The sequence below is a fragment of the Cryptomeria japonica genome, chromosome 8 (assembly GCF_030272615.1).
Source record: "Cryptomeria japonica chromosome 8, Sugi_1.0, whole genome shotgun sequence".
Classification (NCBI taxonomy): domain Eukaryota; kingdom Viridiplantae; phylum Streptophyta; class Pinopsida; order Cupressales; family Cupressaceae; genus Cryptomeria; species Cryptomeria japonica.
In genome coordinates, this window is record NC_081412.1 from 660,254,727 (window position 1) to 660,282,374 (window position 27,648).

Consider the following 27,648-nt stretch of genomic DNA (forward strand, 5'->3'; position numbering starts at 1 on the left):
TATACCTTGAAGTTCTTGAAAGCAACATATGCCAACAATGTTCTAACTCCTTCAACTCTAGCAACAGGTGCAAAAGTCTCACCATAATCAATTCCTTCTTCTTGGGCATAACCTTTGCAAACCAATCTTGCTTTGTTCCGAATGACCTCACCTTTCTCATTTAGCTTGTTCCTGAAGATCCACTTTGTACCGATTACATTTTTGTCCTTTGGTCTTGGGACCATTGTCCATGTGTCATTCTTCTTGATTTGATCAATCTCTTCAGTCATAGCATTTATCCAATCTTCACTGTTGAATGCCTCTTTCACTATTCTTGGTTCAAATTCAGATATCAAACATGTGTTTTGTCTCAGTTTGTTCCTTGTCATCACTGGATCATCCTTATCTCCTATAATATGACTTGGTGCATGGTGTCTTTTGACATATTTGGCTAATACAGGCTCGGTAGGCTCTGTATGATACTCTTCATCACTCGGTAACTGGATATCTTCCTCATTTCCTTCAACAGTTATCTCGGTAGGACTTCTCGGTTGCACATAGACAAATTCATCATAGTCTTTTGGTTCTTTGGAATTCCTATCGTCAGTTCTTTCTGCAAATTCATCAATTTTCACATTTGCACTTTCTACTATTTTGTTAGATGATTTGATCAGACATTTAAATGCTTTTCTTCTAGAAGAATATCCTAGAAATGTTCCTTCTTCACTTTTTTGATCAAACTTGCCATTTCTATCATCTTTATGAACATAGCATTTGCTTCCAAAGATCTTAAAATAACTTACATTAGGTTTCTTGCCATACCAGATTTCATAAGGTGTCTTCAAAGTACCTTTCTTCAATTGAACTCGGTTCAAGGTGTAAACAGTTGTGCTTATTGCTTCTCTCCAAAATGTTTGTGGAACCTTCTTCTCAATCATCAATGTTCTAGCACAATCCACAACAGATCTATTTCTTCTTTCAGCTATTCCATTCTGTTGTGGAGTTCTTGGTGCAGAGACTTGTCTTTTAATACCATGATCATTACAAAATAGGTTGAAATCATCAGATGTGAACTCTCCTCCTCTATCTGATCTAAGACATTTCAGTTGTCTTCCTGTTTCATTTTCAACTCTAGCCTTGTACCACTTAAACATTTGAAAAGCTTCTGACTTTTCTTTTAAAAACATTACTGACATCATCCTTGAATAATCATCCATAAATAATATGAAATACTTATCACCATAATAACTTTGAACTTTCATAGGACCACAAAGATTAGTGTGCACAAGATCTAAAATTCCCTTAGAAGTGTAGGACTTACTTGTAAAGTTGGATCTTGTCATCTTACCCATCTGGCATCCTCGGCACATAGCATTCTCAGGTTTTTCAAGACTCGGTAGACCTCTTACTCTGTGCTTCTTACTTATCTTGATCAGATTATCAAAATTAACATGACAAAAATTTTTATGCCATAACCAAGTATTATCTATATTTGCATGCAAACACTTGTTGTGAGTAGAGTCAAGGTGAAATGTATTACCTTTTGTTTGTGTCCCGGTAGCAGCTAACTTTCCATTCTTGTCATGAACTTTGACAATTCCTTTCTGAAATTCTATTCAGTAACCTGTTTTATTTAGTTGTGCTACACTCAACAAATTATATTTCAAACCTTCAACCCAATAAACATCATTGCATCTTGCTTTATCAAGAAGTGTTATGGATCCTTTACCTCTTACCGGACATGGTGCATCATTACCAAATCTAATATAGCCTCCATCATAATCTTCTAACATAACAAACTTGTGTTTATCTCCTATCATATGATGTGAGCATCCACTATCTATAATCCAAGAATCATTAGTGTTTATGTGAGATATTAGGGCTTTTTCTTCATACCTTTCTTCATCTGATCCATCCTTGATAGCCACATAAACAACTTCCTCCATATCACTCTCATCCGATTTATCATCTTCAGATTCCTCACCAGCAATTAAGCATGTCTTTCTATCTCTTCTTCTAAAGTCTCGGTGTCCTCTGTAATAATTACCTTTTTGTCTATCATCTCGGTAATCTCTCTTTTCAGTGAAATCTTTGTCAGGATAGTTAGAAGCCATATGTCCAATCTTATCACAATTGAAACATTTCAAAGGTAGTTTTCCTTTATACTTACCTTTGCCTCTTGGTAACCTTTTGGCCAATAGTGCTTCAAATTCTTCTTGCTTTTTGATTTCTTCATATAGTTTGTGTACCTCCTCCATGTTCTTCCGAAATCTTTCACTTGCTCCACTGCGATCTCCTTCAGAGTACTTATACATTCTCTCATTGTAATCATTAGATTCATTCAGATGAAAAGAGCTAAATGTAGATTCAACTTTATTTACCGATGACCCACTGTTATCAAAATTACTAAACTCAAATGCATGTAGCTTACCAATAGTGGCATCCAAGGAAACTGGCATATTAGGTATAGACCTCAATTCATTGATTGCAGAGAATTGGATTGCATAGGCAGGTAGAAGGGTTCTTAACAACTTACTTGTCACATCCTTTTCTTCAATAGTTCCTCCCGCTCCTTTGATTTGATTTACAATCTCCTTTAGTCTTGTACTGTACTAGGTTATGTTCTCACCTTCATTCATCCTCATAGATTCAAGTTGTCCTCTTAGACTATCAACTTTTTCTCTTTGAACATGTTCATCTCCTCCATATATAGATACGAGCTTAGTCCACATTGCCTTTGCATCATTGCAGCCTTCTAGATCATTAAACTCAGAATCGGTCAATGCAGATGTTATTTCAATCATTGCTTGAATGTGTTCTTGCTTTGCCTTTATCTCTTCCATAGTCAATGGATAGGTGCTCGGTGCAACAAAATCATTCTCCAGATAGTATAAAGCATATTCTCCAACTCCTGATAGATGTAGCTTCATCCTTTTCTGCCATGTAGAGAAACTTGACTTATTCAGCTTAGGTGCGTCCCTCTTATACATCTTTGGATCTTTAACTCAAGTGCCTTTAAACTTTCCTTTCGGAGTCCAAAGCTCTGATACCAATTGATAGTTCCGATACTTTATATAAGTACAGATCCAATAGCCAACAAGATGAGAGGAGGGGGGTGAATCATACAAACTTAATCATCAATAAAAACATCAAATTCAACCTCGGTAACATATATCAGTCATATAATAAAAAATTGTCAAACATGCAAACTCAAAAGCATATGAACAATATAAACCTCATAACACCAGATTTAACGTGGAAACCCAAATAGGGAAAAACCACTGTGGGATTTCAGACCCACTAAGAAATATACTCTTCTAGAGTATGCTTGGTTAAAAGCCAATCCTGTTAAATATTACAAAACACATTGCTAGATGTGACCCAGTTAAGGGATTTCCCTCAGATCTGTTAGGATCTTCACTTTGTTAGAAGTGACCTTATCAAAGGATTTCAAACACTCAATCAAAATGTCACCTTGTTAGAGGATTTACATATAAGACTATTAATTCCACTCAGTTAAGAGATTTCCTGTCACTTTCACATAATAACAGTAATACAATCTATCTGCAACTTCACATCTAAAATGCTAAAGCAAATTCCTATTTGTTCAATACAATCTAGACATAGAACTAATCTTGTCTGTCTGTTGGGCATCAATACTCTGTTATTCTAATAGGTCTTCAAGCTTCTATGCTTGGTAATAACTATGTAGTATCCCTGTGCATACACTTGCTCGCATCCATTGTTTATCAACAATTCCTTATTTATAAACAATCTTCTAACTGCTTAATCTCCTTGATCACATTTCTCATGATCGATCATAGCCATCAGATCTTCAATCTTGTCCAGGTTCATTGTATCTTTCGATCTGAAAATGTTTTACCCCACCTTGAAACTTGCACATTCATCTTGGAACTTGTGTTAGGGTGATGCGGTTCAATCTGAGCTGTAGATCTTGTTGCCGACTTTCCATTGCCTTAGATTCATTAACAAACTTTTTCTACGGCTTGCCAATCATTGATCCGTTCTAGCTCATCAGCATCTTTCATTAAATATCACATGTAAACATTTAATGCATTCTGTTATAGCTCGGTTACAACTCGGTGAATACTAAACTTTACTCGGTAGACATTCTGTCTTCATTAACCGACTGCGATAACCTTAGGGTTTACCGACTAGGTTCCTTAGGGTTTACCGACTAGGTTCTTTGCTTGATAACATAGTATAGTATTAACCTTTACATTTTACAACATATGTATGATGTTAGAACAATCTAAAACATCAAGATCTCATCATTGTCTGACTCAGTAGAGTTGCCCATTGAATAACTTATCCCTTTATTCATCATATTCTTTCCTGTGTCTTTATTGACTTCTTTATAATCTTCATATCATATTTCTTAAGATATGGCAACATCATACTAAATTAGAAAATCAATTTCTTGACGTCAATGACAAAATAATAATATCAAGATAGTAAAACATCTTTAATCAGTTATGTCCATAATCATCAACAACCTTCTCAATATCCTTGTAATATTGCCAACAGTTCGTTGTTTGCTCCTATAGTCGCTAGATTGATAATTTGTTTCTATTCCTGCAACCACGATAGAACAGAATAGTTGTTTATGTATAGACTAGACCAGTTCATATTTTGATAATATAATTTGATGCAATTTTCTTGTGTTAAGATATAGGAGCATGTTACTTTCTTATGCAGATTTATTCAACATTTCATTTACTTGAGATTAGGATAGAATTTCTCCTTCAAGTTCTTAGTACACATATTGTGTTGTCCCATTTCAAGTTGTACATCCTTGGGTTGATAATATAAATGGACCAAGATAATGGGGTATCACTGCTCGGTTAGGAATTCTTGTCCCTAAGTTTGGGTGAAATACCAAATTATATACCTATTGTTTTGGGCTAAGACATTGCAAGAAGAGTATAAGAATCATTGTCTATATAATTATTCTTAAGTTTCTAAAATATTTATACTTTTAATCCATTTCTTAAATATCACAAGGAATAATTTTGACACACAACATTAGCATAATATTTATAGAAGATTATTTAATCGGAGAAGAAAAAGATTTATCTAGTTCAATGAAGATACAAAATTTAGCCTGACACATGAAACACTACATAGACATTATATCTTGATATTGTGTCAGTTGTCCATAATATATGTACTATAATCCAAAAGACTTGGATTGAAAATCTAGAAAGTAAAATTCTTTAAAGGTATATCAATGACTTAGAGTGTGATGACTAGTCTAGATGGCTCCTAGAGACAATAATTAAACAATATGTAACTTCCTAATATCATTTAAAAAATAAATAAATAAAGATTAAAGTGTTGGTGTAAATAATTATTCATCTTGGATATTATTACACTTTACTTAAGTTTACTTAGGAAATGCATTTCATAGTAGTTTGGGTATGAGACACTTGGGTGTTTGTGCCACATTGGGATAGTGTGTATAGAAGAATTTCCACCTTTTATGGTGTTGATCTTGTTGTTACACTCCACATTCAATGGGTGATCCACCTCACGTGGAATATTATATTGTTTCTCCTACCTACCCACACCTATTTTCTACCTACCCTTGTTTCTTATTGAGCCACATGTCATGTTTGTGTGCTCACATATCCATATAGCCTTGCCTATATAAGCAGGTTCATATTCATTGTATGTAACGATTGATGATCTAGTTGATCAGTATTTTCATCTTGATAGAATACAGTTTATTTCTATCATATATTTTGTCTTTCTTATTTGTTCTTTCCATTGCCTCTTGATCTTGGCAAAATCTCACATGGTATCAGAGCCATTAGAGTGTCATTGGTTTGCTAATTGAGAGAAATTTGATGCTATTTGGGGTTGTGTATTTTGGATTTCTATTGTAGGTTTTTATTGAAGCTTGATGGATAAAATTTGAGGTCACCATTGGATTTAGGAGGTCCAAGAAAGTTAGTTTTGCCTTTTGTTTCATCAAAATCGGACTTCGGAGGCCAAATTTAGAGGCATTTGAAGTTTGACGTTGCGGCGGAAATTTTCCAGAAATTATAATTTTGCAGCCAGTTTTCAAATAGCAATATCTCACTCATCCGGACTGGTTTTTTCGAGCAATTTTTTTTGTTTTGGGGTAGAATTTCATGATCTGTACAGTGGTGTAGGAGTTTTCTGATTTTTGAATACAGGTTTTTTGGAAATCATGAAATCCCGATTTTTACAACTTTGGAGGCTTCGTTTGGGCTCATATGGACTCCTTTTCAGGTGCCATTTTTTTTTAAAGTGCATATTTTTTCATCTACTTTCATAATCTGCCATCTATTTGCAATGATTTTAAGTAGAAATTCTACTTTCAGTATTTGGCCATTTTTGGCATATTTGGTACTTGCATTTTGCTTGGATCTCGGTTTAGATCACTAGCAGTATTTGTTGAAGTCTCTTATATCTCATTTTGAGAAGTTGTAAATTGAAATCAGAAGTCCACTTTGCCTTGTTTTGCAAGTGGCCCATTGTATACGCACTAAGTATAAAGTGCCAAAATCACCATTTTTGGGGGATTTCTTAATTGAGTATTTTGGGGGGGGTGTCTTGTGTGATTGTGTCTCTCTCTATCTTGTGTTTTTTCATTTTGGTGCTATGGGTTCTCCTAAATTTCCACTTTTAACTCCTCATAATTATGCATCATGGAAAATTAAGGCATGGAGTAAACTAATGGAAAAAGGACTCATTCATTATGTAAATGAAACTATTACAGCACCACCTGATCCTAAGGCTGATCCTAATGCTCAAATTGAATGGCTTACTAAGAATGCTATGGCACTTGGAACTCTTAGAAAGTATGTATCAGATGACCTCATTTTTCACATTGATAAGTGTACAACAATTAAAGAGGCTTGGGATATTTTTAAGAAATTGTATGGTCAAGTTGATGAGATGAAGGGCTGCAAGCTTGATAGTGAACTCACAACTTTGGATCCCAGGGATTTTGATACAATCCAAGATTAAGTCACAAAAGCAACTGAATTAAGAGCAAAGCTAAAGGATTGTGGAATTGACAAAAAGGATGCTCAATTGGTTTATAACTTGTTGGACAAGATTCCTTCAGAGTATGCAACCTTTGTATCTAGCTTTCACACCCATAGGTTAGCTCAAGGTTCCTCATACACTTCTCCCTCATTTGATTCATTCATGGAGATGTTAATACTTGAGCAATCTAAGCTAACCATGATGGGGATTCTCAAATCTTCAAAGTCACAAGCTTTGGTGGCTAATAAAGGGAATCAAAGTAATCAAGGAAAAGACAAGAATTACAAGCAACCTAAGTCAAAACCACAACAAGATGGAGCACAATCTTCCTCTCCACAACAAGGTGATACACCGTTCTCACCTAAGAGGAAATCTTATAAGGACAATCTTTTTTGTGGATATTGCAAGAAGTCGGGACATGATGAACATCATTGTTATAAGAAGGATATTGATGAGTTAAAGAATCTTCTTGAGAAGAATAGAATCAACCTACCTTCTAGAATGTCTACATCGGCTTCTTCTTCCATGGATAAAGGAAAGGATCACTCTTTTGGGACAGATAAAGGAAAGGGACAAGCTCTTTGTGCTACTACAAGTCATAATTCAGGGAGATGGCTTCTAGATTCAGGGGCTTCTCATCATATGGCATCTTCGCAATCTATGTTTTCTACATTTGAGCCTTGCCATATGCCATAGATTTTGATGGGCAATCATACATACATGGATGTGATTGGGAAAAGATCTATTGCCATTGGGGATAACTCCTTCAATGATGTGTTGTGTGTAACCCACTTGACAAATAATCTTCTTTTCCATCTATCAAATCACACATGGGGAAACTAGGAAAACTGTGGAGTTCACACCTGATTCAGTTATCATTAGAGACTTGGAGAGTGTAGCTATCATTGCGACTGGGGTGGTTGATTATGCATCTCGGTTGTACTCTTTTTCAGATTTTGGTCCTCTTGATGAGGTTGATTCTTCCTATGTTGATGATTCAGATTTTGAGGAGAACTTTGGGCATTTGAACTTGGGGATTCTCACATGTGACCCCATTCTTGAGCCTTGCATATCATCTCCTTCTATTGATATCACACCACCTATTGCACCTGATGATGCAGCTAGTGCGATAGTTTTGCCTTCTTGTGATTCAGTGCAGCAGGATATTTCATGTCTTCCAGCTTCAGTTGATTGGGATGCCTACTTGACAGACATTGCAGGTTTGTTTGTGGACTCCTACATTACAGATTTGGGAGACACCATTGATGACATTCATCTTCTCTTTGATGAAGATGATCCTTCTTTGATTGTTGTGAGGGATAACTCTGACCCTCTTGTGCATTCTCTACATGATCAATCTTTAGAGGTTGACATGATTGTGGATACTTTTGTACAACACTTGGAGGAGGTCTCTTTATCTTTTGAGACATATGAGTCTTTGGATATTGTTCTACATTCTTCTCCACTAGATCTTAGAGTATCTTTTTCAGCAGTGTGGCACAGTTTACCACCTTTGGAGGGGGTACCTTTTAGCATCGACATGGGGATACTTGAGCAGTTTTCAGAGATTCCTTTCATCATGAGTATTTTTGCTTCATCTTCCCTTCATGGTTGGGGAGACTTCATGGATACACCTTTGGTTTTGTTTCTTCCTAAGGGGAGGAATGTTGTTCGACGTTCATGGAGCAGTTTCTTCATTCATCTTCGAGCTTCTATCATTGGTGCAGATTCCAAATTGAGGGGGAGCTTCCTAGTCTCTCTTCTTCTTCTCTCATATGGGGGGGACTTTTTCCTCACGTGGGGTTTTGTCCTTCACATACTTCTATGAGAGTTCTTTGTATTTAGTTTTCATCTCTCTTTTGGGGGAGGGTTTTTTCCCATTGGGTTTTTCTCTCTTTCCCCACTTTGTGAGAGATTTCCTTGCATTGGTTTTCATGCATTTGCATTTGTATATGGGTACCTAACATGGCCTCGTAGTCGGGACTCATCTTGCATTGCTTAGTTGCATTGTAGACTTTAGTGCATTCCCCTAAGTTGCACTTAAGGGGGGTGTTGGTGTAAATAATTATTCATCTTGGATATTATTACACTTTACTTAAGTTTACTTAGGAAATGCATTTCATAGTAGTCTGGGTATGAGACACTTGGGTGTTTGTGCCACATTGGGATAGTGTGTGTAGAAGAATTTCCACCTTTTATGGTGTTGATCTTGTTGTTACACTCCACATTCAGTGGGCGATCCACCTCATGTGGAATATTATATTGTTTCTCCTACCTATCCACACCTATTTCCTACCTACCCTTGTTTCTTATTGAGCCACATGTCATGTTTGTGTGCTCGCATATCCATATAGCCTTACCTATATAAGCAGGCTCATATTCATTGTATGTAACGATTGATGATCCAGTTGATCAGTATTTTCATCTTGATAGAATACAATTTATTTCTATCATATATTTTGTCTCTCTTATTTGTGCTTTCCATTGCCTCTTGATCTTGGCAAAATCTCACATAAAGACTATTGTATTAAAATTAAAAAAACTCAATGAAATAGTTCTCAAAATTCACTTGGACCACAATTGATAATTGTTCTCTAAGAAGTTTAATGTATAGTCTCATCTCCTACAAATCTTTCTAGATCACTTTTTTGTGGAGAAACTCATATTGATATCATAATTTATGTGCATTTCACTAGAAAGAGATGTCTTATTATGATATATTGTGTAAATAGATTAAAGAGGAGATACAAGAATATTTTAATTTCCTAGAAGTGACATTGAGTTTTGTATTTTTATCAAGTTTTAGGTGTTGAGCTAAGAGAGCCAAGTTTTTGATACTTGACCAAGTGTACTAGGTAATATAGACAAGATAGGTTAAAGATATGTTGTGGGACTTTCTAAGTTTTCAATAAATTTTGTTGGAAAGAGAATGCATATCTTGAGGATAAGACATAGGTTAATCTCTAGAGGGATGTTGGCAAGAAATAGAGCTAACATGACAGGTCTCAATCTAGATTTAGTTGAAAAATTATAAAGATAAAAAGTAGATATGCCTTCATTTGGTAATTGAAAACTAAAAAACTAGGTAACCTAATGTCTGGGCTAGTGTTGAAACATTGTAAGGGCGTCAAAAGATAATTAGATAACAAGTTTACTCTCTCATATTTAAAAAGATAAGTTATACCTATCAATGTACAAGAATTGAAAAACATGTTTAAAGTTTTACATTTTTTGAGGTTTTAAATTTTAGGGTTTTATGTGTAATATGATTTTAAAATACACATGTATTAAGGATTCAAAATACACAATGTATTGGTGTTTTAATTAAATGCAAAAAATGAAATGCAAAACATGAAGATAGAGAATTTACACAACCAAAAATGGAAAAGAACTAATTACATGCCAATTTAAATAAAAATGAAATAATTACATGCTAGTTTAAATGAAAATAGAATAATTATAGACAAATTTAAGTAGGAATGGACTGTCATACCTATTAGAAATGGTAGAAAATGAGTATAAGAGATTTGGCTAATGTAGATTCATTTTTATGAAGCCACGTGTGGGATCTTTAAGCATGTTGTAAGTGATTTCTCTAGGTCCATCTTTTGTCATGTGTTGTGCAAGTAGGGTACTAGAGAAGTAAGCGAAAATGACAATTATTTCATTATTTTTTATTCATATAAATTTTCTTACAAAAATAGTAAAAGAAGACCTTCAATGATAGGTGATCTTTGCTCAAAGGTCTTATTTTGTTGATAAACAATAAATAAATTTGGCCCTTCGTTTGAAGGTCTCTACATGCACAACCTTTGAATGAAGGACCTTTGTTCCAAGAAATATCTTCATATGAAGGTATGTGAAAACAATTTTGTCCCCACTTTCAATAATTTGATATCCCAAGTTTAGGACCTAGTATTGTGGGATGATCCTAGGATAAATTTTTTCAATAAAGTGAATACCTTAACTTGATTGTTTGAATTATATTTCCAAAGTGACTATCTTTTAATAGCATCAAAATTGGGATTATTGTTGCAGAATCTCCCAATCAATAAGTTCTTAAAACAAGCACATGACTTAAGGATAAGGTAGTAAGGGAGAGAAATTTGTATTTTCCCATTGACCTTGGATTGGATAGAAGTAATAGTATCTAAATCATCCGCACTCATTGACACATTCACCTTCTCAAATTCCCTACCCATACTAGCACACCCAACAACCATAATGATGATGTAGGCAATTTTCCTATCCACATCCTGGCCAAAATCCTACAAAGAAGAGAGGGGATCTAAATGTTTAGTAAATGTCTCAACCTTTCTTTTTCCATAATTGTATTTAATTATTATTTGGCAATTTATAATTATCTTTTAGTTGTCATGAAAGTTGTTAAATTCAACTATGACAACTTGTAAGTTGTGTTTTAGTTGTCAAAATAGATAGAGAAGAAAATGGGGAAGTTAAATGAAAGCTTGGAGAAGATAGGAAATATCTTTCAAAATGTGCATAAGATCACAAGTTGAATGAAAAAGTTTTTCTATTTTTTGTGATTTGTGCCTAAATGTTTTTAGAATCCTCTTTGCCTTGCACATGTGAAACTATGCACATTTGATTACACACTTCACACACAACCATCAATCTCCAAAATGATCATATAGACCTGTCTTATTTATCCACAACCTCAATTCAGGTCTTCATCATGTCGGCTTCAAGGATAATATGCAAATGATGAAATTTGTACACAAGTTGGCTTAATCCAATTCAAAATAATCATGCGGACTAAAAAAAATTGTCCACACACTTCCCATATATTGGCTCATCATTCTATAATGTAGAAAAACAATCACCAAAATTGATCCTCAATATCCCTACATCAAATATCCATACGTTATTGCTGATAAACACTACTCTAACCAAAAGCCTATCTACCAGATCTTCCATCTTACACAAAACTCAACACCAGAGGCCACAAACCTGGAATAAGGTAGATTACACATCCATAATTATTATTTGAGATCTACAACACAAAATATCCAACACAAATGATCCACCAACCAAAATAATGCATACTATCAGATACACTATTCTATCTCACCGGACCTCACCGGACCTCATCAGACCTCAATCAATCTTTCGGTATGAATGAATTAAGAACTGTGGATTGAATATCCAACTCTAGTTGCCATCAATGACAAAATTTAAACATACATGCAGTGTCTCTTGCCAACACTATTAACATTTCTAAGAATTCGGTGTTGCATTCTAAGACTAATGATATATCAATCAAGTTTCATTTTATGAGAGAGAAGGTTAATGAGAAAGAAATCAGATTGGAATATGTATTCACAAAGGAACAAATTGTAGATATCTTCGTAAAGCCATTGCCTAAGGATATTTTTGAGTATCTTAGAGACAAGTTAGGGGTGATTTCCCCTCCTGATAAGAACTTAGATGCAAATATTTGCATCAATCTGGTGGACTTCTTAGAGATATCTTGTGATCTAGATTGATGAGTGAGGCTACTGCTCAAGGGGAGTAGTCAGGGTTGTGGTTCAGATGTTCAGATGTGTAAACTAGTTCAAAAGGGGAAAAGATCATTATATGCATATGTGCCTTTGTCATTGATGTCAAAGGGGGAGAGAGTTGCGTAAAAAAGCTTGAAGCAATTTGGTGAGAGAATCTGAGATTTGTGTGTGAGTTATTGTTTGTCTAAGGGGGATCTGTTCTTTGTGATTTTGAGGGAGATTGTTGAGAGTTATTCTTTTCTTTGTACATTGAATATTTTTCACATTCATATGTTGCCATCAATGCCAAATGGGGAGATTTTTATATGATTGGGGAAATGTGTTGTCATTGATGTCAACATTTTCCTCTGTGTTACAATGTTGCAGTCAAATTAAGTAAGTTGGTTTGACCAGTGTGTTGTAGATGAGATGGTGCGGATAAAAGGGTTTTGAGATACTTATCTCTAGTTGATTTAGTAGAAGTTTCAATGGTCCACATGAAGAATTGATCGAGTTATGAGATCCGGTATTGTGGTTGGTTTTTCTGGTGTCCAGTGTTGACAATGTTTGGTAAATTGATGTATATTGCTATGATATTGTAATATCTTTATCTGCGGATGTGTTTTAGACATTGATGTGTGTCCTTAGTTTGAGGGGTTTATGATTTGGAGGTCTGCAAGTAAATCTTTCAGTTTGACAAACAATTTTGTTGATGTTCTTGAGCTCCGGTAGTGAAATAATGATTTTAGTAATCCGAGTTGATGTGGTTTTGCAGTGCGATTCACATTGCTTGTGGATATTTATAGATCATGTAGTATGCATGTTGGTAGTTCGCATTGATCGATGAGCATGTTATGGATAATTTTCTTGATCCAAAGGTGTTGTTCATGTTCTTGGCCGACATAATGATTGTAGCGTGTTGCAGATGATCAAGGAATAATTCTTGGAGGTGTTTCGTATTTGAAGTTGTTGTTTAGGTCTAGAATATGTCTTAGCCAATATTATTTTGGTCCACATGAATCATTGTAGCGTGTATTATTATATCTTTATAATTTGTGATATGTGTTGATCTGACCTTGAAAGATAGGTTGATGTCTTATATAAATATATGAAATAATCATATGAGAGATTTATCTGCAAGTGTATCTGAATGTGTGTGATTGGATAAGTGTACAAACAAATGTTTTTATGTTTCGAAAGTGTGAAGAAGTGTGGCAGAGAAGATTAGATAGTATGCTTAACTGGACTATAACTAAGCATGACAAGATGCTATTCTACCAATTCGTGATCTTTTGGATGTAATCCAAATTTTTTTCTAAGACAATGAGTCTTCCTGTAAGGCAGTGAGCCTTCCTTAAGGGTTGTAGCCCTTCTTGTTTTATTTTTTGAGCAATGAGCTCTAGGTAGTGTACATGAATGTTATTGCCATATGCTAGATTTGGTTAAGTGTTGCCACTGATGTCAACATTGTATCCCAGTTGGATATGGTTCTTCTATCTCAGTTGGACCTATGCTAGTTAGACTTGGTGTTTATCTTGGTTTTGGCTATGATTCTGATTTGGTATGATCAGATCCTTGGATTCAGGTTTGGATTCTTATTTAGGATGGTTATATTATTTCCATATTATGGTGGCTCATGATTTGGTGCTCTGGTAGCTATCACTTATGTTACTGGTTGATAATTCTTGGTATCGGTTAGCTTTACTGGTTAGCGATGTTTGGTGATTTGGTTAGATAATTTTGGTCTGGCTTATGGAGTTAGTTTCTATCATGTTGAAGGTCCTTCTTGATCATGAAGTAATTATTCAGCGACTTTCAATTGGTTGACGTGCTATTATGATGGTCCTATTTGGATCCGGTTAGACTTTGTGTTATTGCAGTGAGGGTTTCTATTAGTTGGTGAAACATGTTGGATTTTGGTCTTAGTCGAATTTATGGCGGATGTAATCATTTGAGAATTTGAATTAGGTCCATGCTATGTAATGTAAATCATAATATTGGTCTAGTGGTATTGTGTGATTTAATTTTTATAATTATGGGTTTAGGGTTTAGCCGACCTTATCAATAAAGTTGATAATGTGTATTTATAGGTGACTTATTCATGTAATTGGGTATCATTTTTGGGATCAATCATTATGTCTACATTATGAGAGAAATTTTTTTGTGCGAACAAGGTTAGATCATTCACCAAAAGGTTTTGAAGGTTTTGGTGTTGGAGGGTAGACATCTGTGCTTAACCAGAACTGTATCAAGCATTAGTGGATGCTACTTTCATAGTTCGTTTTCTCCAAATTGTAGTCTGATGTTTTATAAGTCGGTGAGCCTTCTCTTTTGTGATGAGAAGTGAGCTCTAGATTGTTGGCCTCATTGCAAGTGTAATCCCCACTGTAATTATTTCACATATTGTTGTAGAAGTATTATTTGATTATGGGTAGGGTTTCCCATCATGGCTTTTTCCTTTACTGGGTTTTCCACATCAAAATATTGGTGTCATGTGTATTGTGTTTTCATGCTTTATCTTTTATTGTGTTGTGCTTTAGTATAAATCTTATAATGTGCATTAACTATTGTACTTGTGAGAAAACGAATTCACCCCCCCCTCTCAGTTTTCTCCTGGTATTAGTTCATTAGCATTAGCATCAAGTTCGACAACTGATTAACTGTTGTACTTGTGAGAAAATTGATTGACTACTTGAGGAGATCTGATGGCATTAGCATCAAGTTCTACATTCAGCCCCTACCAGAAAGAGAATCCCAAATTTGATGGTACAAATTAAAAAATATGGAAGGAGCGAATGAAGATTCATCTAAGATGTCTTGTAGTTGAAGTTTGGGAGATAGTGGAGAAAGGGTATATACCTTATGATCCTAATTCTAGAACATCAATACCTACTGATAAACAAAAGAGAGCTGAAAATGATAATAGAGAAAAAGAAGCATTGTTCAGTGCCCTATCTGATGAAAAGCTATTGAATGTCATAGAGTTGGAGAATGCAAAACAGATCTTGTTGAATCTTGAAACTCTTTAAGAAGGTGACCAAGCAGTAAAGATTGTAAAACTTGAAGGTTTCCAGGTAAGATACGAAACTTTGAAGATAGACGATGATGATAATATTAGTTCTTTCATGGATAAAGTAAATGAAATTGTCATGGGAATCAAATATTATGGTGGATTAGTTAGTGAGGATGAGGTTGTGTCAAAGATTCTGAGAGTTCTACCTCTAGCTTACAAGATGAAGGCTATTGCAATTAATGAACTCTAAACAATATCAAGTACCCATGTTACCAGAGATACATTACTTAGGAAATTGACTACCTTTGAGCTTGAGGAACTTAAAGATCAGAGTGCTACTAAAACTGAAACTGCATTTAAAGCATCTACCTCCAGTAAGCAGAAGATATATTGGAAGGAGTTGTATGCTAAAGATTTGGAGGACATTGAAAGGGAAGATAGAGAACTTGAAGAGTTGGAAGCCCTAATTGCTAGAAGAATTACTAAAGGACCGACTAGAAGTAAGTATGAAGGAAAAGTCCCTTTTAAATGTTTTTCATGCAATAAGATTGGTCATTTTTCTTCTAGATGTCCTGAAAGAGTTGCTAGGAATCATGAAAGATTTGTGAGTAGTTATGACCCTAATCTAGAATATCAAAGCAGACCTAGATTTATAAGGAATAAGGATAAATCATGTTAATATAATGGCGATGATGATTTTGGTACTATTGATGATGATGATACTGATGATGATGATGATGATGAACCTATAAGTGGAACTGGCAATGGAAGCTCGGTAAGGATTGGGTCTTTATTGCTATCAAGGATAATTCTCTGGAACCTATCATTGAATCAGCTCACATTGAGGAGAAGGATTTAGCTATTAAAATTGAAGAGAAAAGTATGAATGGGTTATAGATAGTGGTTGCTCACATCACATGACTGGTGACAAGAGAAAATTTCTAACACTGCAAGAATTTGATGGCAGACTAGTCAGATTTGGAGACAACAAGGCATGTAGGATCAAAGGCAAAGGAATAATATCATTAGATGGTAAGACTAATACTAATAATGTTTATTATGTCGAAGGCTTAAAGCATAATCTTTTAAGTTTAGGTCAGATGGTGGATAGAGGATTTCATTTGCAATTCAAGGATGGAAAATACAAGATCATCAATAGATCTAGATTAGAAATTGCTTTAGGAACCCAAACCGAAGTAAACATCTTTCATTTGAACTCTGGTGAGAAGGCTTGTTTGATTGCTTAGATTGATAAAATTTGGTTATGGAATAAGAGGACGTGTCATGTAAAATTTGATTGCATTATGAAGATCAGTTCAAACACAGGCTATCAAAGATTTGCCCAAGATTGTTAAACCTCATAATCCGGTATGTAGAGAATGTCAAATGGGTAAGAAAGTTAGAAATTCTTTTACAAGCATACATGATAAATCTAATAAAATTCTTGATCTTATTCATGCTGATATATGTGGACCGACAAGGACTAAAAGTTTTCAAGTTGATAGATATTTTATGTTACTTATTGATGACTATTATAGAATGATGTGGGTTGTCGTTTTAAAAGAAAAATCAGAAGCTCTTGAGAAATTCAAAGTCTTCAAAGCTATGGTTGAGACTGAGACAAGATTGAAGATAAAGTGTTTAAGATCAGATCAAGATGGAGAGTTTACATCTGGTGAGTTCAACAACTTTTGCGAAAAGAATGGAATCAGAAGACAACTTTTTGCACCTAGAACTCCACAGTGGAATGAATTAGTGGAAAGAAAGAATAGAACCATATTGGATGCTGCAAGGACAATGATGAATGAAGCTAAACTGCCTAATATCTATTGGAGGGAAGCTATCAATACTGCGGTATACAGTTTCAACAGAGTACACATAAAAGGTGATATCAGTAAGACTCCTTATAAATTATGGTTTGGTCATACTCCTACTGTTAGATATTTCAAAAAAATGGAAGTAAATGCTACATTATAAAAGATGATGCATTAGGAAAATTTGATCCTAGACGTGATGAAGGAATATTTTTGGGTTATTCTACTAAGAGCAAAGCATATAGACATTATAACAAAAGATTGAATGTGATAATGGAGAGCATAAATGTTAAGGTGGATGAGAAAGGGAGTAATCAAATCCTATCATATGAATATGGACCAAAACATGAATTTATCAGACTAGAACCGGTAATGCAAGAATCTTTTCAAAGCATTGAACCAGTGACTTTGACAACACCAACAAATCCAACAGTAACTGTTGAACAACAAAAAGAGTCAATAAATCAAGAAAATTCAAAGACTCCCAAGTATGTGAAACAAATTCATTCTGAAGATCAAATCATTGGAGATAAAAGGAAAGGTGTGATGACTAGAATAATATTAGCTACTAAAGAGGTATGTTTAATTTGTCAAATTGAACCAAAATCATTTATTGAAGCAAGTAAAGATGAGAATTGGATGAAAGCAATGGAAGAAGAATTAGATCGGATAGAAAAGAATAAGACATGAGAATTAGTTCCTAGACCTAAAGATAAGAATATTATTGGAACTAAATGGGTTTTCGGGAACAAATTAAATGAGGAAGGTTAAGTTGTAAGAAAAAAGGCTACACTAGTTTGCAAAGGTTATTCACATGAAGAAGGAGTTGATTATGGTGAGACTTATGCTATGGTTGCAATAATTGAAGCGGTAAGACTATTTCTTGCCTATGCTACACACAAAAACTACAAAGTATATTAGATGGATGTCAAATGTGCATTTCTAAATGGAGATCTTGAGGAGGAATTATACATTGAGCAACCTGATGGATTTTCTTTATGAAAAGACAAGGACATGGTTTGGAGATTGAAGAAAGCTTTATATGGATTAAAATGTGCCCCTAGATCATGGTATGCTAGATTGGATAGATATCTTTCAAAGCTCGGTTTTAACAAAGGTAATGTTGATAGTAACCTATATTATAAAATTTAGGATGATGACATATTGATTATTAAAGTCTTTGTGGATGATATCATTTTTGGAGGAGAAGAAAGTCTATGCATGAAATTTGCCGATGATATGAAGAATGAATTTGAAATGTTTATGATTGGTGAGATGATATTTTTCTTAGGTTTGCAAATTACTGAAGCTAATAAAGGTATTTTCATTTATCAAACTAAATATGTGAAAGAATTGCTTAAGAAATTTGGACTTGAGAATTCTAAACCTATTGGTACTCCTATGATAACTGGTTGCAAATTGTCAAAGGATGATGAATCTCCTAAAGTGAATCTAAGTAGATACAAATCAATGATTGGTGGATTGTTATACTTAACTCAAACTAAACTTGATATAATGAATGTTGTTTGTATTGCTTCTATATTTTAGTCATATCCTAGAGGAACTCATGATATTGTTGTTAAGAGGATATTCAGATATTTGGTAGGTACAATAGACTTTGGGTTATGGTATCCAAAGAATGATGATTCCAGACTATGTGCCTATACAAACTCTAATTGGGCAAGAGATATGGATGACCAGAAGAGTACTGTAGTTGGTGCATTCTTTCTTGGAAATAAGTTGGTTTCATGTCTTAGTAAGAAACATTCATGCACTTCATTATCTACTATTGAAGTAGAATGTGTAGTTGTTGCAACCAACTATACTCAAATTTTATGGATGAAACATATGTTGAAAGATATATGGGTAAGTTATGATGAGCCTATTGTTATTCATTGTGATAATACTACTGCTATTGATATGTCAAAGAATCTGGTATTTCATTCCAAATCAAAACACATATCTATAAGGTATAATTTCTTGAAAGAAAAGTTTGAAGCAAAGGAAGTCAGATTGGTTTATGTGCCTACTAAGGAGTAGATCACAGATATTATAACAAAACCATTACCTAAAAATACTTTTGAATATCTCAAAGATTAGTTGGGGGTTACCACCCCTCCAGAAGAGACTTAGAGATGCAGGGATGCATCAATCCAGTGAGCTTATCAGATATTATTTTTTGATTCGGGTTGATGAAATGATGCTACTACTCAGGGGGAGTAGTCAATTGTTTGGTTTAGTATTTTTGGTTTCGTATCCATCCTTTGTCATTGATTTGAAAGGGGGAGAGATGGTGTTCATGTGAAAAATAGTGAAATCCTTGGGAGAGATGGTGCTCATATGAAAATCAATTAATCTAAGGGGGAGATACATTTCATATCAGCTTTTGGGAGATTGTTGGCATTCCTTGGCACTTGGATTATTTTCACATTCAATGTTGCCATCAATGCCAAAGGGGGAGATTGTTGGCATATGCTAGATTTGGTTAAGTGTTTTCATTGATGTCAACACTGTATCCCGGTTGGACCTATCTCGGTTAGACTTGGTGTTTATCTTGGTTTTTGCTGTGATTATGATTCAGTATGATTATATCCTTGGATTCATTTTTGGATGCTTATTTAGGATGGTTATAAGCTTGCCATATTTTGTTGGTTCATGATTTGGTGCTCCAGTAGCTATCACTTATGTTCCCGGTTGATATTTATTGGTACTGGTTAGCTTTACTGGTTAGCGATATAAATTGGTCTGGCTTATGGAATCTGTTTCTATCATGTTGAAGGTGTTTCTTGATAGTGACCTAATTATTTGGTGACTTTTCATTTCCTGGCATGTTGTTATGATGGTCCTATTTGGATCTGGTTAGACTTTTTATGTTATTGCATTGAGGGTTTCTACCGGTTGGTGAAACGTGTTGGATTTTGGTCTTAGTAGAATTTCTGGTGGATATAATCATTTGAGAATTGGAATTAGGCCCATGCTATGTAATGTAAATCATAATATTAATCTAATGGTATTGTGTGATGTATTTTTTGTAATTATGGGTTTTGGGGTTTAGGGTTTAGTCGACCTTATTAATAAAGTTGATGATGTGTATTTATAGGTGACTTATTCATGTAATTGGGTATGGTTTTTGGGATCGATGATTGTTTCTGCATTATGAGAGAAAGGTTTTTGTGTGAACAAGGTTAGATCATTCAGCGAAAGGTTGTGAAGGTTTTGGTTTTGCAAGGAAGACATATGTGCTTAATCAGAACTATATCAAACATTAGTGGATGCTACTTTCACAGTTCATTTTCTTCGGATTGTAGTCCAATGTTTTGTAAGTCAATGAGACTTCTCTTTTGTGATGAGCAGTCAACTCTAGGCTGTTGGCTTGATTGCAAGTGTAATCCCCATTGTAATTATTTCACATACTGTTGCAGAAGTATTATCTGATTGTGGGTAGGGTTTCCCACTATGGTTTTTCCCTTTACCGAGTTTTCCACATCAAAATATTGGTGTCATGTGTATTGTGCTTTCATGTTTTATCTTTTGTTGTGTTGTGCTCTGGTATAAATCTTATAATTTGCATTAACTGATGTACTTGTGAGAAAACTGATTCACCCTCCCCTTAATTTTCTCTCGATATCCATTCATTCCAACAAATGCATGTGCATTCCCCATTGTAATGTTTCACTTACTCCTAACAGGGTATTATCTCATTATGGGTAGGTTCCCACTGTGGTTTTCCCTAAATCAGGGTTTTCATGTCAGTAATATTGGTGTTATGTGTGTTATTGATGTGGTGTTTTTTAATACTTTCATTGTTTAATATCAAATCAAAAATTGTGGTTGAGTTGAGATAAGTTTTGAGAAAATTGATTCACCTTCGTTCATAGTTTTTTGTGTTGTTGCCTAACATCTTCATCAATTCCGCACAACAATCAATCACATAAGTTGGCCATACTGCACTGTTCAGCCCAAAAATCGATATATCAGACCTTCTATCTTGTACATGGATTATCACCAAAGGATAAAATCATGGAATAAGGTACTATGTGCATCCAACTACCTTCCCTTATCTCTGCAGCACAAAAAATTCAACCGAGACAAAATGCCAACTAAAATATTGTACAATAATGGAAGCTCTATTCTTCCTTGTCAGACTTGAACTAATCTGCATTCTAACTTCCTATAGGATCAAATCACATACTGTGGATTAGATTTCTAACTTGATTTGTCATCAATGGCAACATCTAACTGATGGACTTGTAAAGCACTGAGAGGGGGGGATGAATCAGTGATACCAAAAACAATACTACTTTAAACATTGACCGGTAGATATACTTCGCAAGATTGTTAAACACTATGCATGCTATCCAAAATGATATAAAAGCATCAACAATAAGTAAAACATCCACCATAACACAAGTGATTATACGTGGAAAACCCAAATGGGAAAAACCACGGTGAGATGGGACTCACAAGTTAACTATCTATAGTAATAGATAAATGACTGGTTAAGGTCTACAATAATGCTCTGCTAGGAGCGAATCCTGTTAAAGATCCCAAAGCTTAGTTAAAAGCTATACCTTGTTAAAGGTAGTACCCTATTAGGAGTAACCTTGGTAGAGGATTTTTGAATCCAAACTAATGGATCACCTTGTTAGAGGATTTGTACAATGAAGCTTGTTAGAGCTTACCCGGTTAGGGGATTTGACTGTTGCAGTGATTAGAAAACAACAGGTGGTGTGATCTAATAGTAGCACAACTTGCTTGAATAGATCCTCTTCTGCGCACTCAAAACTTCATCACCAACATACTTTGCAATTTAACACTTTTGGCTTCACATCTCATATCATATCTCCTTCTCTCATCGTCAACATCATACAAAAAAAGGTTCATTGTGATGTCAATATATAGACATTTAAACATTTAGATATTTCATGTCGGCCTTAGAAATCATATCACAATTTCTTAGGTGTAGTGTATTTGGTCAAACAAACATAACTCATCACAAAAATTGTCGGTTAGGATAACTCATCACGATCGGTGATAACTCATCACACAATCAATGAATACCAGTTAGAGTTAATTATATCAATCATATAAACCGTTTGACCTTCAATGCTCTTCTGATAATCTTTGTTGGATCTTTAGGTTGATGCCGAGTCATTATATATATATATATATATATATATATATATATATATATACATATATATATATATATATATACATATGTATATATATATATGTATATATATATATATGTATATATATATATATATATATACATATATATATATATACATATATATATATATACATATGTATATATATATATGTATATATATATATACATATGTATATATATATATATATATATATATATACTAGTTGTCACCATGTATTGGTTTGGTATAAACTTCTAGTATATCGGTTGCAATATAAATAACTTTAAAGTTACACCGATAGAAAATGTGATCATATGTGTGTGTGGGTGTTTCATCAATGACAACATATGAAGTTATTCATTACAATCATCATCGAGCCAACACTAACCACCTATGCAGTGTCTCTTGCCAATAGGTGGTGTTGTAAGGTATGTAACGTTGATTCATTCAAAGAATTAAATTATAGGAGATAGGAATAAAGGTGTTCAGACAAGGAGAAGAATTGCAGAAGATCAAGTTGAGTATTATTTAATTTCTAAGATTGAACCTAAGGATGTGAATGAAGCATGTAAAGATGAACATTGGATAAAAGCTATGCAAGAAGAATTGAATTTGATTGAGAAGAACAACATATGGGATCTTAAACCCAGACTTAAGGACAAGAATGTAATTGGAACAAAAGGGGTCTTTCAAAACAAATTGAATGAGGAAGGTGAAGTTGTCAAGAATAAGGAAAGCTTGTTTGTAAAGTTTATTCTCTGATGGAAGGAATTGATTTTGAGGAGAATTTTTCTCTGGTGGCAAGAATTGAAGTTGTGAGATTATTTATTACTTATGTTGCTTACAAAGATCTCAGAGTATATCAGATGGGTGTCAAGTCAACATTTCTTAATGGTGAGTTGGGATAAGAGGTCTACATTAATAAATCGAATGGATTTCAGCTGACTGATTAGAGTGATATGGTTTGTCGGTTGAGGAAAGAATTGTATGGATTAAAGCAAGCCCTTAGAGCTTGGTATGATAGATTGGATAAGTATCTTTTGAATCTAGGATTCAATAAAGGTGGTGCTAATAATAATCTATATTTCAAGATTGATGATGATAATATTTCAGATTGTTGAATTTTTTGTTGATGACATTATTTTTGGAGGTAATGATAGTTTGTGCAACAAGTTTGTTGATGAGATGTAGAATGGATTTGAGATGTCTATGATTGGTGAGATGAAATTCTTTGTAGGATTACAAATTCATCAATCCAAAAAGGGAATTTTTATATCTCAGTCCAAGTATGTAAAAGAGTTATTGAAGAAGTTTGGTTTAGATGATTCAAAGCCACTTGGTACTCCTATGGTGACAAGATATAAATTAACTAAGGATGGTGATTCTATAAACGAAATTAGACTAGATATAAATCAATGATTGGTGGATTATTGTACTTGACTTAGACAATACCTAATATCGTGAATGTTGTGTGTCTTGTTGCTATATTTCAAGATGATCCTAAGAAAACTTGTGTTGTATCTGTGAAAATAATATTCTGATATTTGAAGGGCACGATTGATTTTGGTTTATGCTATCCTAAAGATGATGATTTTATTTTGAGTCATTTTAAAGATATTGATTGGGTAGGTGATGTTGATGATCAAAAGAGTACTAGTAGTGGTGCATTTTTCTTGGGTAAAATATTGGTTTCATTATTGAGTAAGAAGCAAAATTCCATTTCTTTATCTACTACAGAGGCAAAGTATATTGTTGTTGCTAACAACTATACTCAGATAGTGTGGATGAAGTAGATGTTGAAGGATATTAGAGTTGTGTATGATGAACCTATTGTTATATATTGTGATAATTCAAGTGCTATCAACATTTCTAATAATCTGATGTTGCATTCAAAAACTAAGCATATATATTTATCAAGTTTCATTTTTTGAGAGAGAAGTTTAATGAGAAGGAAATCAAATTTGACTATGTGTTGGAATCCAAGAACACTGAGAGGGGTGGATGAACTAGTGTTCTACCGGTAATATCAATTTTGAACTTATTGCTTCTTAACCGGTTAACAGTAAATAAAGTTAAAGCGCATAAACCAAATATCACATAAAGAAGCAACACCATAACACCAATATTTATACGTGGAAACCCCTACAAAGGGAAAAACCATGATGGGGCTGATACCCAAAATATCTATATACTTGATCAAGGTATACAAATATTACATTGAGGGAGTTGGACATGCAATCAAGCCAACTTCCTAGAGCTCATTGCTCAATTAAAAGTCTCACTAACTTACAAGGTATTTCAATGTGATTAAAAACAAAAATGAACTTATAAGATGCATCTAACCATGTTGGTGTTGGCATTCTACACTCTTATGAGAATCGTTGGTGTTGTCATTGTGAAAATTTTAATGCAGTTACTGATTATTAACCTCCTATCTTTAATAGATTATTTGATCAATAAATATTGGAAAATAACACAACTACAACTTCACAAATAAAAATAGGCAGAAAGAAATATGTAACACAATGACACGATATTTCCGAACAACTGTCCCTAGAAAAAGCTCGAAGGGAAAACTAGTACTATAGATGAGAAATATATTAACTTCAAATTAAGAGATACAAAATTCCTTGCCTCTCACTAGCAGAACTCCGACAATCTCCCAATTTCTCCCGCTAATATTCCTGCACTGCTATCCCCAATGCTATCACTGCACCCCTTGCTAACACCGCAAGACTATTTGCTAACTCTGCAAATAATTCACAAACTTCATCTTTTCCAAATGACCCATGACCCCTTTTTATACTACTTTGTTGGAAAACCAATGACCGAGATTAATTCAAACCAATGGCTGAGATTAAGACAACTCAATAACCAATAACTAATTTTGGCTATGAGGTGTCACCTAAAAAGAGCCACTATTAAATAACAATTGTTATTATCCTAACAATAGGATCTAACAAAAACAACCATTTTCTAATTGTTGGGTCAAGACGAACAACTGTCCAAACTACCCATACCTAATGCTGCTATTTCTGGGTCAGGACGAATAGTTGTCCAAGCTACCCATAATTAACACTCCCTCTTAGCAAGGAAGTTGTTCTGCACAACACCCAACTTCTCTCTGAAGAAGATGAATTTCGCCTTCCCCAAAGCCTTTGTTGAAATGTCTGCTACCTGCTGATCTGTAGGTATAAACTGTAGCTAAACAACTCCACATTGTACACAATCTCTAATGAAGTGACACTTGATGTCTATATGTTTTGACCTATCATGAAACACAGGATTCTCAGTCAACTTAATGCAACTCTGATTGTCGCAGTGTATCACTGTAGTCTCCACCTTCTGACCAAACAAGGCTACTAGCAACTTCCAAAGCCATATAGCTTCACATGTCGCCATGCTAGGTGCTATGTATTCCAACTCTACAGAACTCAGAGCCATAGACTTCTGCTTCCTACTGAACCAAGAGACAACTCCTGATCCTAGACTAAAACAACACACTGAAGTGCTCTTCTTTTCTGTTGTACTGCCTGCCCAATATGCCTTAGTATAGCCCATCAACTTGATTCCTTCACCTCGAGCATATCTAATCCCATACTCGATTGTACCTCACAAATAACGCAGCACATGCTTTGTCATTGTCTAATGTACTCCCTTTGGCTCAACCATGAACTGACTAAGAGAGTTAACTACAAATGTTATATCTGGCCCGGTATTGACCAAATACATGAGAGAACCAATCAACTACCTGTATAAGGTGGGATCTACATCGTTCTCTTTGGATGTGTCTACCTTCCTCCAATTTGTGATCATAGGTGTAGACATGGCTTTGTAATCTTCCATCTTGAACCTCTTCAAGATTTCGATGCAATATTTCCCTTGCCCAAGGAAAATATCTCCATCTATCTGCCATACCTCCATGCCTAGAAAATAGTGCATAAGTCCCAAATCTTTCATCTTGAACTCCGCTGCAAGGTCCCTCTTGCACTCCTCTATGAGCCCTAGTGAACCAGTTAGAAATAAGTCATCCACATACAAGACAAGAATAAGAATATCACCCCCAACCACCAAGTAGTAGAGGTTAGCATCCGCCTCACTCTTCACAAAGCCCATTTCCTGCAAGTAACTATCAATGCGCTCATACCACACTTTGGGAGCCTGCTTGAGTCCGTACAAAGCTTTCTTTAATCTACACACGTGGGTCTCTTTACTATGTGCTACAAAGCCCTCTAGTTGTTCTATGTATACCTCCTCTTTCAACTCACCATTGAGGAACACTGTCTTGACATCCATTTGATGGATCTACCATCCCATTTGTGTTGAAATTGAGATTATAGCTCGTATAGAAGTATACCTGGCAACTGGAGCAAATGTCTCCTCATATTCTATTCCCTCCTTCTGAGAGAACCCTTTTGCCACAAACCTTGCCTTGTATTTCTTGATGCTACCATTTGCACCGTGCTTGATCTTATAGATCCAACGTGATCCAACCACAACCCTATCTGTTGGTCTAGGAACTACTTCCCACACATCGTTTTGCATTATTGAGGTATACTCCTCAACCATTGCATCTTGCCACACCTAATGTTGTGCAACCTCCTGATAGCTAGAAGGTTCACTATCTACCAACTGACCAACTAATGCTACATAGTCATCATACATGGCTAGTTGTTTTCGTTGTCTACTACTCCTCCTAGGAGTACCCACTAACTCCTAAGTATTCTTTTGTGTCCGCTGAACCTCATGATTCCTACTGCCAACTATAGAGGATGAAACATAAACCTCCATGTCTTCTTGATGCATCTCCTGCTGCACCAGTTGCTCCATACACTGTGAACTCTCACTACCTGAGCCTATGCTTGTACTAGTAACTGTACTTGAGCTTTACTTCCCTTGACTCGATTGAGCTATCCTTGGAGCTTCTGTTGATTGCTCACTCTGATCATCTGCTGGCAAATCTCTGGACCTTCTAAATGCCTTGTCCTCCATGAACTTGACATCACGCCTGACTATAATCCTCCTGGTCCCTGGAATAAATATCCGATATGCCTTTGAGGTTTCACTGTACCCCACAAAGTACCCCTTTTCTGTAGTCTGATCTAACTTGGTACGTGTATCCTTAGGAATGTGGCAATATGCCA